We start from the raw sequence: 14,458 nt of genomic DNA, 5'->3' as shown, positions 1-14,458 counted from the left end.
GCCAGCGTTTACGCGCTGGAGAAAACACAGTTAGTTACGCTTTACTCTTGTGTACAAGCGTTAGAAAACTGAACTTTTGGTTTTAAGAGCTATAAATCATAGTGATGAAAATCAAGAATGCTAAAACCAAAATAAGGAGGAATAAAGATTTCAAATACTTTGCTTTGTGAACATAATCTATATAAATTAATTTGTGCTTTATGAATTAAATGGATGAAGTTACTTTAAATGAGCTAATATTCAAATTCAGTTATATCTATGTGTTCATTTTTCTCTAGCAGAGGAGTAATGGATATTTTTTATACATCCCCAAAATCATCTTTATCCTTCATTTTTGTGTACTGTTGCACTGCTGCCACATGGGGGTGCGATCTTCTCCCTTCCTAAAACGCATCCAGAGAATGATGCTTTGATGATTAGATAAACAAAAACCTCAATGCTGCAAAGCCAAACGTTTAACTTGTTCATTCTGCTGATATTTATTACAAGATCACATTCTGCTTATTATATTTTCTTTAAATTCTCCCCTTCATTTAGTGCAGTTTGATTAACATCCTTCAGAGGAATAGAACCAAAGAATCAACACCTGTTCAAAAGCTGAACTGAACAAGTAGTATGTTGTAGTGCGTATCTATGTAGTATCTATGTGTGCAAGTCAATGAAATGCCCACATATTTTATGAAAATAAAAGCAGTGTGTGTTGGGGTGTGTGTGTGTGCATACATATAGATCTAGAAGTAAGACAGATTTTCAGATGCTATAGAGATCTGATATTGCACTGAAATTCAGTATTGAAGATAGATGAGCAGAAAGATTCTTCACTAAGGTAAGATAAACACTGTTTTAGAGGGCATCAGGCGTAAAACACAACAATGCTTTCTCTTCAAAATACATATCTGCTCCAACTGGAGCAAAGCACCTGCTATCAAATGTTTTTTCAGCCACTGATCTTTGCTTTAATATAAAGGAGATTATGTTTCAAACTCTCTGTAAGAATTAAAACTGATATCCAGAAAGGGGTTCTGGTTGCTGCCTTTGATGACTTACTTCTGAAATAAGAAGTCACATCTGTGAATGTCACAGAAACAACTTAAACAGTTTGAGTTTAACTGGTGGATAAATGAAAACCATTAGCAGTACCAGCTAATAACGGTGTGAGTCATTAAAGTTGCAGACATTCAGATGAAGCAGTCCAAACTGGCAGCCAATGAGGATCAAGATGGTGTCAAAAGGTTTATTGGATAAGTATGATAAGAAAATCGACTAAACCAAGAGATAAAAGACCACTAGAAGATTTACATGAATAAAACCAAATCAAGGTTTAAAATACCTTTAAGACTTAGAGGTCATCTCCACATGGTCCAAAGGTTTAATTTAACAGCCTAAAAGTAGCCGTGGAATGGTTGGCATCACAGTCTAAGACTCTCTCTAATGTTCACTGCTTCCCCTCTAAAACACAGAGGCCTCTGGCAGCTGCTGCTGCTCCTCTTGTGTTATTTCTGCTGCTGCTGCTTTAAAAGCCTGAGCTGGTCATCACACATACACATTCTGCTTTATTCTTTATTTAATTTCCTCTAAAGTTAAGCAAGTCGTTAATGTTGATACACACAGACTATTTTACACGTTAGGAGAAGCAGACGGATAAATAGTGTGGCTATATATTCACTAAAGGAGGCTGTACAGTACCGTGTGTGCAATATTTAATGAACAACAAAGAAACACATTAACCACAGGAACACAGAAACAGTTTTTATGCTGCGGCTAACTATGAGTTAAATGGCTCTCAGCCATGCTGGATTTTAAGGTAAATGGTTGGTGAGAAATCTTAGATTTTCTTTTAGCTCCATTTTGAAACCGTATTTTAATTTTGCTTTAGAGTTTGGACTAAAATGTAGTTTAGTTTTGAAAGCAGTTTATTTACCCTTTTTCACTTTAGTTTAAGTCCATCTAAATATTACAGCTCGCTCAACAACTATTACAACTATTACAACTACTACAACTTTATATTGATTTAGTTTGATTATACTAATGAATAACCTAAAAATAAATTCTCTCTTTCTTATTACTCCTGGCAGCGGTGCCAGCCAATGACAAAGGTAATCACCTTTAAGAATGTCCCTCGTTGGCTGGTTCTCCAAAGGAATCCACCTCTCCATACTATTGAAATACAGATCTGGCCCGGTCTCATTTGATATGTTAAAAATAAAAAAAAAGTCTAGTCACTCTTCAAGCATTTTGGGGGTTTTTGGACTCTTTATTAAATCTGCGCATCAATCAGTAACCAATGCATCAGAACAGTTAGTGGTGAACATCAGGACTCCATTGACTGCATGTTGGAGGTCAGTGTGACACTGACCTGACACTAAAGTACTTTTGGCGTTGCGAGTCCACTTCCTGCTCTGCTCAAAAATTCCCAACTTTTTCAAGTGAAAGTTAATTTCCTCCTCTTTCTCTACAGAGGCTGTGGTCTGTGACAACACTTTCACTAGGGAAAAAGATTTTACTGCTTCAACCCATTGTTGAATGTTGGAAACTCAAATTATAAGTGTCACTATTGGCAACTTGCTGTTGCAAAAGTACCCTAAAAAGATATCAGACTGCCTATTATATAATTTTTTAAAGGTCTTTTTTGTTTTGTTTGTTAGTTTAGATTCCTTTTGTAAAAGAAAATGCCACCTCTGATGGCGAGCTAACCCAAGGACTTGATTCATGGACTTATAAGATATAATTTATTAGACTAATATGATTTGTAAGTCATAATTTCCATTTGTTTGTATTTTGTTTGGTAATATTTATTGCAAAATATTAACTGAAAAACCTGCCTGATTTTTTTCATTTAACCTAGACCATATCTGTTACATTTGGGTAAATGGACCGATTAAAACCTCCTGGCAGACAATGAGTAAAGACACAAATAGCTAAATTCAAAAGAAAGTAGTTCATTTTTATGACATATTCATGACAGTTACATGTTTTAAAGGCAATTTATCTATCCAGTTTCTGGTTTAATGAGGTTTTGACCTTACAGTGAAAGAGAATAATCATTTCCTGTTGGGTAGAAGAGATCTGCAGGTACTAAAGGGATTCTGAATCTAAAGAAGAAAAAAAACAACCCTGAATGACAGCATACAATTTTTATGTTTATTGTAACTCAAAATCTTGCCAGTCTTGATAATTACTGTTGTAATTGTCATGATTACAAAATAAACTTGAAATCCATGTAAGTTTTGAAGAAAGGTAAATAATCTGTTACGTTTTTCTACATTTTCCATATTCTTATTTTCATTAATTGTTTACAGAAAGAAATTTGAATGCATATTTTATCAGTAGTGGGTTTTATGGAACAGGTCATCAAAAAAAAAAAAAAACATTTTAAGAATTTCTTTCCACTGTCCTTACCTCAAGAATAACCAAACCATCTAGTGATCTCTGAAAAAAAAAAAAAAACGGTTCCAAGAAAAGCTGATCTAAACCAAATGTTAAGCTCAGATCCCCCTGTGTTGAGAGCTTTTACATTCCAAAGTGCACCAAATTTACAGCTTCTCTTCAAACTCTCTTCATTTTTTTTAAATCTATTTTAAGCTCCCAGGAATAAACACACATTTTGCATGTTCAGACTCACAGGTCCTCATTTTGAAAATATGTAGAAATCTGGGAGTTCAGTCTGTAATTTTCATTCCTGTTTTATTTTAAAACATTTTGCTTCAGTTTGGCTTTATTTTTTATTGCTCTTCCAAACAGTAGCAACATTCATTATTTTATGATTCTCAGCTACATTCTTGTTTAAATTATTTTGTGACGGGGTTCTATTATGACTTGGTCAAACACATAAATGACTGGCCAATGCCGGAGATAAGTTTAGTGATTGTTTTTTATTCAGTGATCTTTTCTTCTGGTGAACAAAGACGGTTGGTGCAAAAATATTTACATGGACATCCAAGGCAGGTTAAAATCAGAAAAAGAGCAGTACCTTCAAAAAATCAGAATCCATCACCTTCAGTGTGACATCTCAGGAGTCCAGCCACAGACTGACTCCCTGTTCTTCTTCTTCTTATGGGATTTTATGGCGGTTGGCAGACTTGTGAATTGTGCATTACCGCCACCAACTGATATGGAGTAAAGCAAGAAAACAGGAAACGATTCACCCCCCCAAAAAAAAAAAAAAAAAAAAAAAAAAAAAAAAAAAAAAAAAAAAAAAAAAAAAAAAAAAAAAAACCTGTGTAACTTAAACCAACATAATACTAAATCACATTTGCCCATATAATTTTAATTTACTCTAGGTCATCTTAACTCTGCCAGTTTCTGATGGTCCCATCGGTCCTCCCATCATACTTCCAACCATCTCCCAGTTCAAATCTTTAATGTCCAGATATTTTTCTGCAGCCTTCACTATTATTTTGATTTTTTCCGTTTTTTTTGTTGTCTGTGCAGTACAATTAATAACTTCTACCATGAAAAGAACAAAATTTGTCTTTTTAACAATAAGTGAGTCTTCATCAATTTTTAGAGATTTCTCTAGAGGTTTGGAATTTGCTGTGTGTTGAACTGTAGGTTTGGGTTTTTCTGACTGAGATGGGATCCTTTTTGCAGCTTCAGCGTAGGTTATTCCGAGCTCAAATTTCATTTTTTTAATTTCCTCAGACCTTTTGCTTGCTTCACAGCCGCGATAGGCAGCAGTATGTTCTCCACCACAATTACAGCATTTTATTTTAGCTTCTTTTCCACATTTTCCGTACTCATGTTCTCCTGCACACCTTCCACACCTCTGTTTCCCTTTACAAACTGCTGCAATGTGACCGAATTTTTGGCATTTGAAACATCTCAATGGTGGAGGATTGTAGATTTTGACATTATAGCTTATGTAACCGATGAATACTTTGCTTGGTAATTGCTCTTCTTCGAATTTAATTAGCACAGATAAACTGTCAGATCTTTCTCCGTTTCTTGTTGTTTTTAACCGTTTTACTTCTTTTACTTTTGCACCTCTTATGTTTTCCAGAATCTCTTTTTCAGAAATTTTTAGAGGAACTCCTCCAATGACTCCCCTGCTGAACTTTTTGTTCTCCATTAAGCTGCACTGAACTCTTATCCCGTCAATTTTGTTGATCCGTATTGCTTTGCCTTGCTGGGCGCTGTCTCTGCAGATAATTAGCAGGTCTCCACTGTACAGAATTCTGGCACCTCTGACTTCTCCGACAAGTTTATTGATGGTTTTTGTTAAGTGAACCGGATTCCAATTTGTAAAAGAGTCTGCCTGATTAACGACTTTGAATATGACTTTGAATTCATTTTGTTGTGCTGTGGAATGTATGGAATGATCATCACTGGATTGTTCTGAACTAGATTCCCCTTGAACTGATCTCTGTTTTTTCCGCTTTTTCTCATTTTTTGATGTTGCTATCTTCCAACCTTCATTGTCACTATTTCCCTCTTCCATCCCACAAGAATCGCTTCCTGTTTCCTCACTACTCACGGCCCAAGACATTTCTCCATAAGCAGCTTCAAAACACGCGCCATGCACCAAACGACCATCCACATGCAATCTTTCCGGCCTTCCACCTCCGACGTTTCTTCTTCGTGGGAAATTTTAGTGCAGCGTTTGCTGTGACTGACCCTCTACCCGACTGACTCCCTGTGGAAAAGAGGCCTGCTTTTAAAGCTATAGGCTCCACCCACAGAAAAAAAAAAAAAAATAAATAAAAATAAAATAAAAACTAAACAATTACTTCTAATTCACTAAGTAAACAAAAATAATGATTTTGATAATGATGACAATAATAATAACACCATGCTAAAGAGAGAGAAAAAATAAAAATAAACTTGTAATCAAAAATACAATACTCAATTTAATACAACACACTCTGTACGTTCTGATGACATCACTACGTCATCACGTGACTCCCTCCCGGCGCGCTACAATCCGGAAATAAACCTGTTTGAAAATAGATGCAGAAAATATACTTGGCTGAAAATAAGCAGGTTAGAATAAATGTTAAATGAAAACCGGACCATCGCGTGTGCACCCACGATGAACGGCGCCAGCCCAACCTGCAACAAAAGTAAGTGATTGCGTACGTGTATGTATGCGTGTGTGTGTGTGTATGTTTGTGCGCATGCTGACACTGACTTATTCCTAAGTCCCAGCTGATGACGGCTCCTCCGTCACATATTTGTATATAAAACACACAAGACAGTTTCTGGTTTAGGTCCAGAAAACTGGAGACATGTCATGGTGTCAGCAAATTGTTAAAATTACAAAGGCATTTGGTCATGCAGCTGCTGAAATTAAAAACATCTGTGGCTGTGTTTCTGACAGTTCACCTGCTGAGCCTCCAGATGGCTGTAAATCACGAGCATGGGAGCCCCAGGGAGGAAGTGGAGGTTCTGTTCAAAAGCTATAAAAACAGAATATTTTTAAACTGCTATTGAAAATCAGAAAGCACAATATAACCCCAGACTTCATCTGCATCTTGGCAAACCACTGCTACAACTGATTTCCTTGTACTTTCATGACTTTTCTCACCAGATCAACTTAACAGTTGATTTTTTTCCATCCATACTCTGCATGAACCTTTGAAGAAGGACATAGAGCAGCAAGACAAAGTTTTTGCAAAAATGAGTCAAATTTATTTTGGATATTCATTCCCATTTGATTTGCTATTTTCCTTTAGTAGGTGGGTTGGGATAAAATCAAACCTTGGAAAAACAAGTTTCCAAATAAGTGGTGATAACACAAAAAAAAACTGATCAGCTTTTAGTTTTTTTCTTATTTTTTTCTCCTCCTTTTCTTAGATTTTTTGTTTTCTTTTAATCTGCAGCAGGGGGGCATTTCATGAGGACTGGAAGGGGGACATTTTACTACTATTTAACTATAATTTTCTGTTGGCACAACAAGGGTTCCCAACTCACAGCTAATGGAGAATCTGTGGAGGGAGTAAAGATTTGGCCTCAATGACTTTGCAAACATTTCCAATCATCAAAACAGCTAATAAGAATGTTTTGATTGTACTCGTACTCGTCGTCTCCCGCTTTATCGGGAACCGGGTCGCGGGGGCAGCAGACTAAGCAGAGACTCCCAGACTTCCCTCTCCGCTGACACCTCCTCCAGCTCTGTTGGGGGTAGCCCTAGGCGCTCCCAGGCCAGCCGAGAGACATGGTCTCTCCAGCGTGTCCTGGGTCGTCCCCTGGACCTCCTCCCGCTGGGACGTGCCTGGAACACCTCCCGAGGGAGGCGTCCAGGGGGCATCCGAAAAAGATGTCCGAGCCACCTCAACTGACTCCTCTCGATGTGGAGGAGAACCGGCTCTACACTGAGCCTCTCCCGAATGACCGAGCTCCTCACCCTATCTCTAAGGGAGAGCCCAGCCACCCTGCGGAGAAAGCTCATTTCAGCCGCTTGTATCCGGGATCTCGTTCTTTCGGTCATGATCCAGATTTCATGACCATAAGTGAGGGTAGGAACGTAGACCGACCGGTAAATTGAGAGCTTTGTCTTTTCGCTCAGCTCTCTCTTCACCACGACAGACCGGTGCAGCGTCCGCATTATTGCAGCAGCCGCACCGATCCGTCTATTGATCTCCCGCTCCATTCTTCCCTCACTCGTTAACAGGACCCCAAGATACTTGAACTCCTCCACTTGAGGCAGGGACTCTCCTCCAACCTGAAGGGGACAAGCCACCTTTTTCCGGTCGAGAACCATGGCCTCGGACTTGGAGGAGCTGATTCTCATCCCGGCCGCTTCACACTCGGCTGCGAAACGCCCCAGCGCACGCTGTAGGTCTTGGCAGGAGGGAGCCAGCAGAACTACGTCATCCGCAAAAAGCAGGGACAAGATCCGCTGGTCCCCAAACCAGACCCCCTCCGGTCCTTGGCTGCGCCTAGAAATCCTGTCCATAAAAGTTATGAACAGGACCGGGGACAGAGGGCAGCCCTGTCGGAGTCCAACATGCACTGGGAACAGGTCCGACTTAGTGCCAGCAATGCGAACCAGACTCCTGCTCCGGTTGTACAGAGAACGGATGGCCCCTAATAAAGGGCCCCCGACTCCATACTCCTGGAGCACCCCCCACAGGGCGGCACGAGGGACACGGTCGAATGCTTTCTCCGAGTCCACAAAACACATGTGGACTGGTTGGGCAAACTCCCATGAACCCTCAAGCACCCTGCAGAGGGTGTAGAGCTGGTCCACCGTTCCACGGCCAGGACGAAAACCAGACTGCTCCTCCTGCAGCCGAGGTTCGACAATCAGCCGGACTCTCCTCTCCAGCACCCTGGCATAGGCCTTTCCGGGGAGGCTGAGAAGTGTGATTTGATTGTGGTAATTCCAATAGTTTTTAAAACTTAGTATTAAAATAAGCTTTTGAACATTAAAATAAATAAAACTTTCACTGTTTAATTATCCTTTGAACAATGTCTGTAATGTTTCCTATAAGAAAGGAAGATCATAGGAGAGGAATGAAAATTGATTGGTGTGGAAAAAGACCCAGAGTGTCACAGATTAACATACCTAGCTGAGGCTGAGATAATAAAGAGGTCAGGGAAAGTTTTTTAGTGTTGTTAATTATAAAACGTTGCAAATAAGCTCTGCTTTAGGTAATGACTCAGAATAAGGGGACCCAGAATTCAGGCAAGACAGAGAGTGGAATGACTTAAAAAGCGTTTATTCAAACGACGGACTGAGATCTGTGGTATCAGCGGCTAGGCCATCTGAAGCAGGAACGTCTATTGGATAGAAACACAGGTTAGTGACCACGATATTCCAACAGTGGATGATTATAAATATGTGAGTCACTAACCTGGTTTGACAGTTCAGTCTGTGCCCAGAGAAGGAGGAGGATTCCGGATGGTCGGCTGACAAGACACACCTGAAGCTCCCAGAGAAATCCAGATACTGAAGCCTGTAGGATTCAAAACAGGCAGGCGGTCAGATCCAAGCAGACGCAGGAAGACAGGATCATCCACAGTGCGAAGTCAAAACACAGATCCAGGTTCAGTCCACAGAAGAATCCAAGAGGAATCCAAAGACAGGTCAGGGAAACAGACCAGATAGGGACAGGCAAAACTCAGGAGGCAGAAACTAGTAAGGATCAGGTAATCAGAAACAGAACTGGGTATGCTAGAGAACTCTCACACAAGGCTCGAGAATAATCTGGCTCTGATGGCTGGGACTAAGGTGTTTAAATAAAGCAGGAGTAGGAGGATCAGATGAGCAGTGAAGAGAAACAGGATAAAGCTAGACAGGTGAATGAAATGAGTGATTAAGACAGGGATCAATGCCAAGATCTTTTTTTACTCTCTCAACATATTTGTGTACACTTTATACTTTACTGCATGCACCAAAAGATTGGTTCAGAAAGGGTGAATAAAAATCTACCCACAGATTCATCTTCCTTTTGTACGGAGCTGCATTAATCGACTAAGAGCCGATCTGTGTCCCAATCCTTCCAATCAACAATGCAGATAATCTCTGATGTGATCAGCAGAAAACTCTGGGAGGAAACCTGAGACAAGGATGTTTGATAAAGAAATAAATGTTTACTAAAATATATATGAAATAAGAAGACTGCAGCTGACAAGCAGCAGATAAACAAAGTGTCTTCCAGCTGATACGGCCCTCCTGCTGTCAGACGGTTTGACATAGAGCAGCAGCTCAGCTGGCAGTTAGACTGAACTGTTGACTTGGCCTCCAGCTGGTTCGATTCCTGCCTGCCCACAACTATGTCTCTTTCCAGAGTACATCTGTGTTTAGCGGTGAGGAATTCAAATGCTGTAACCGCTGCATGTGTGTAAGAGTTTGCATGGGAGGGTTTGTGCATGTGTCGGTGTACCAGGGCAACATTGTATGTCTGCATAATTTGTTTTCTTTTTCATAAACTAAAAGGTTGCTGTTATCTATAGCAGAAAACTGTTTAGAATCAGAGAATTCTTGTGGCCATGAAAGTCATATTAAGACTTGTAATTTAGTAATGTGTTTGGACCAATTTTTTTATCTGGGATGAAATTATCATATATTAATTTCCGGTTAAGAATAGAAACCAAAACTAGGGAACAAATTAAATATACTGATGGTTTTCTTATATATTATCTCCATGGTTCTATTTCAAAATCCCCTTCGATAAGTTGGAGTGTTTTGTCCTATTTGAGCAATAGATTATTCTCCAGTTCAAAGTTTAAACTCTCTCAACTCCAAAACCCTAAAACTTAAATAAAAAACTGATTGGGAGAGACGGCATAGATCACACTTTGGATGGAGCAGCTCTTCTTTCTGGGAATCTGGTCAAATGTGTTATTCCTCCAAAACCCTGACAACCAAAGGTTCAGACCAGGAAGCGGAGTCATCAGCCAAAAGCAAATAGATCAAATAAATTAGAAAACAATCCTAAAGGAGTAAATCATGATATTCTAATCTAAATAGTTCAAATTAGTGAAAACGTTAAAAAATATTAAATGATGCTTTATTTAACATAACATATCTTTCTTCAAAAAGTCTGTTAGTTAATGACTTGATTTGTGATAGTCAAATTAATTCATGATGCCTTCATTCAATTCAGTTTATTTATATAGCTCCAATTCTAACCAGGTCATCTCATGGCAGTTTGCAGAGACAAATCAATCAGAACATGCAGTCATATTGGTTTTCTAAGGAAAACCAGCTGATTGCATTAACTCATTGACTCAAAAACAATCCCTCACACCAAGCATGCTTGTAGCGACAGTAGAGAGGAAAACTCCCTTTTAACAGGAAGAAACCTCCATCAGAACCAGGCTCAGAGTGAGTCATAGTTATGGCTTTGCTGGGGTCTGGCTCTCCTTGGCTCTCTTTGGTTCCCATTCTATGGCTTTGATGGTAGATTATTTGTTAAGGTTTTGACACCATATTGGACCATGCAAAACACAGATTTGCCTTCAGAAGGGCAAGATATATGTACAAAAAGTAAATCTGTACATAAAATTATATTTTTGTTTTTATTAAGTTTTTTTTATAATGTTTTTGGTTGTTAGCATTAATATAAATATACTGGTGTTGTAACTTAGTATAATCTTCATTGGTTTTTGTATATGCCTATTTTGAATTTGCAGCCATCATTCATCTGCCTTATTTAAAGATGACTTCTAATTTTCTTTTTGTTAATCAGTGTTCAATCATCATGCAAATATTTTAAAAGTTATCTGGACTTCAGAGAACTATTCTGTCTTATTTTGCAATGTATTTCTTTTATTCCACTTATGAATTTCCATTACTGGCTGCAGAGGAGTACTGGCTATGATGAGAGCCTGCTTTAAGAGGTTTGATGGATTGTAGAAGAACTAACTGGAGTAAAATCCTTGCTTTGGACCCAGAGCTTTGGCTGCCTTGCCCCACAGTCAGACTAAAGTTGTTTAAATGCAAGATTAATGGGAAAGGATTAGGAGAAAACAATGAATAATAAGATGCTGCTTCTCAATTTGAATTTCATTTGGTGAGAAAAACTATTTTGTCAACAAATATTTTTTCCTTGTATGTCTTCACATCTGAAAAAGAAAAAAAAAGAAAAAATGAATAAATAAATAAATATATATATATATATATATATATATATATATATATATATATATATATATATATATTAGTGTTGCGCCGATGGCATTTTTTGGCCCCGATACCGATACCCGATACCTGGCTGTGCAGTATCGGCCGATACCGATACCATAATAATGTAAAATAATTGCCATCAAGCTGCTGCCTACCTTTGTGAAGCAGGACAAAATCTAATACAAAGTGAATCCAGTAGAACTTTTATTGCCTACCAGGAGTGGGTGACAATAGTTGAATAAACTTATGGCTCTCAAAATGGTATGGGTGCCCTATTTGTTGGTACTCGCTGATACCGATACCACCATTTTAGGGCAGTATCGGGGCCCCGTCCGATACTGGAATCGGTATCGGTGGAACACTAATATATATATATATATATTAGTGCTGTCAAAATTATCGCGTTATTATCGCGTTAACGCGAGGCCATTTTAACGGCGATAATTTTTTTACCGTGAGATTAACGCTATGTGGTTTTATGGTACAATTTTCCAAGTACATCCCGCTGCAGCCTGCGAGAAGGCGGGGCTATTTTCCCCCAGTCTATGCATTTCTCATAGGCTTCGAGAGCGGAGCTCCTCAAGGGAAACAGACGCTCATACACTGGGTGACGCTAGTGCCTTTTCTTTAAGCCCCACCACCAACAAACAAGTTGAGTGTCTGGTAACTAGTAGCAACCTGAAATACGCTGAGAAAACAGATTACTGAGGTGAAATGGAATCTGCTACGGCACTCTTGCTGTCTGTGTACGCCACAGGTCGGTATCGTGTGTGTGTGTGTGTGTGTGGGTGGGTGTGTGTGTGTGTGGGTGGGTGTTTGTGTGTGTGGGTGGGTGTGTCTGTGTGTGGGTGGGTGTGTGGGTGGGTGTGTGTGTGTGTGGGTGGGTGTGTTCTCATTTTTGTTAAGAGGCTGAAAAGTAACTTTCTAGAGCATAGACTACCTCCATCTAGTGATGTCGGTCTATTGATTTTGATGTATTGATTGAAAATTGTTCATTATTATCTTTGTTAATTAACATCTAATGTTAACTGTACTACATTTTATAGCAGTAGGGTAAAATGCTTGTCTTTGTTCAAAAGACTGTATTAACTGTAAAGACTGTCTTTTACATCAGCCTGTTTTCAGGGCCTTTTTTTTGCCTACATATTTGTTATTTTTTGCTACATGCCATCTTCTTGCCATATGTTTCTATGGCATAAATCAGTGTCTGTGACCTGTTTTCATTTTAAAAAAAGAACATTGGCACAAACCTAGCCTGTATGTATTTTTTGTATGTCATCGAGAGTATTTAAATGATTTTCAATCAGAAAAAAAATTTGCGATTAAAATGCGATTAATCGCGAGTTAACTCAGGCATTGATGCGATTAATCGCGATTAAAAAAATGTAATCGATTGACAGCACTAATATATATATATATATATATATATATATATATATATATATATATATATATATATATATATATATACATATATATATAAATATGCATTTTAACCCAGTCTTTTTCTGAAAATGTGTGTGTAAGAAGCATCTCGATGTTGTGTCATATGGGATTTCTCCGATGACTGTGAGACATAAAAAAAAAGGAAATGCCATCTTCTTGATGTGTTTTTGAGGTTACAAGGACACCAGTAGAAATTTTGGGATGCAGTTTACTTCTTTGGAAGCAAAACAGAATTTCATATATGAATCCTCTACCTAATATTTCATTCATTCGCTGACTCCCCTGTCCATACAAGAGGATGGACTCTGGGATTTCACTATGCTTGCAGCCAAATACTTGGCTAATGATAGGACCTATTTTCTTCTATTTAGTTTCCTCTGAATTTTCAATTTTTACAGCTTAAAGAAATTGAAGCAGAATTGAGGTATAAAGAGAAAAAATATAAAAAAAACTTCAGGCAAATGCTTTAAGGTATAGTGGAGGACATGCACAACCGAACGTCCACTCTAACCCCTAAATCCTCCAATCACTATATAGAGCGTGGACTATATAGTGAACTTAGTGAAGTTACAGTTTGGACAGATGACCACTGTGTTTTGCTCCCCTTTGGTCATCTAAATCCTCCTCCACTGCACAGTGCTTGCTTGATCCTCATTATTAGTTACTATGGCGACAGTGGCGACAGTGACAGCTCTCAGCGCAAAGCATTCTGGGATAAACCTGCCTCTTCTGATGCCTTTCTTTTCTTCTCATACTCTCCTTAGACCTTTTTTCTCTTATGACCCTCTGCTATTTTCAAAGAACCGCAGTGAGAAAGGTGTGCTTCAATGACTGTATGTAACCGTAGCTCACCACAGATATAGCCCTGAAAATTATAGTTATGTGGATGAGCACGTAGGACGGCCTTACGTAAGCATATCGCCAGGATAGAGAATTTAGAGGACCACTTATTTAGATGATCTACCCGGAAATAAAAGATCGTCCTCTATGCCTTTAAGGGCATTTGGAGTCTTTTAAAATCACTTGAATGAATATCTTTCCATCTCTACTCTGCATTTTGACACTTAGGTAAATCATTTAGCTGATAGAAAATTGACAGTTTGTTGATTATATGTGGAGCTTGTTTTCTTAGAACACACATGAAGCTTAACTTTAAGTAAGCCTTCTCTAGACATTCTTGCAAAGCCCACCTATCTTCCTCTTTTTTCAGTCAGCTGCAGCAATTGGTATTGGCAAAAACAGGCTGTTCCCTGCTAAAAGCATCAATTTATACTTTTATAATGAGAGCCTGTAGTAAATATAATTACTTTCAGGCAACAGTCTCCCTCTTTCTTCTTTCCTTGGTCTTGATTTAGTTGTAGTCTTTGAAATAACTAAAATGGCAATAACCCAACTGCCTTGGGGCACAAAGGCTAATCACAGATTCTGCGAAAGTTGACT

This window comes from Cyprinodon tularosa, unplaced genomic scaffold (assembly GCF_016077235.1).
Source record: "Cyprinodon tularosa strain WSP-4 unplaced genomic scaffold, ASM1607723v1 ctg433, whole genome shotgun sequence".
NCBI classification, from domain to species: domain Eukaryota; kingdom Metazoa; phylum Chordata; class Actinopteri; order Cyprinodontiformes; family Cyprinodontidae; genus Cyprinodon; species Cyprinodon tularosa.
The sequence above is the reverse complement of the archived record's forward strand: the minus strand, read 5'-3'. Positions refer to the sequence as shown.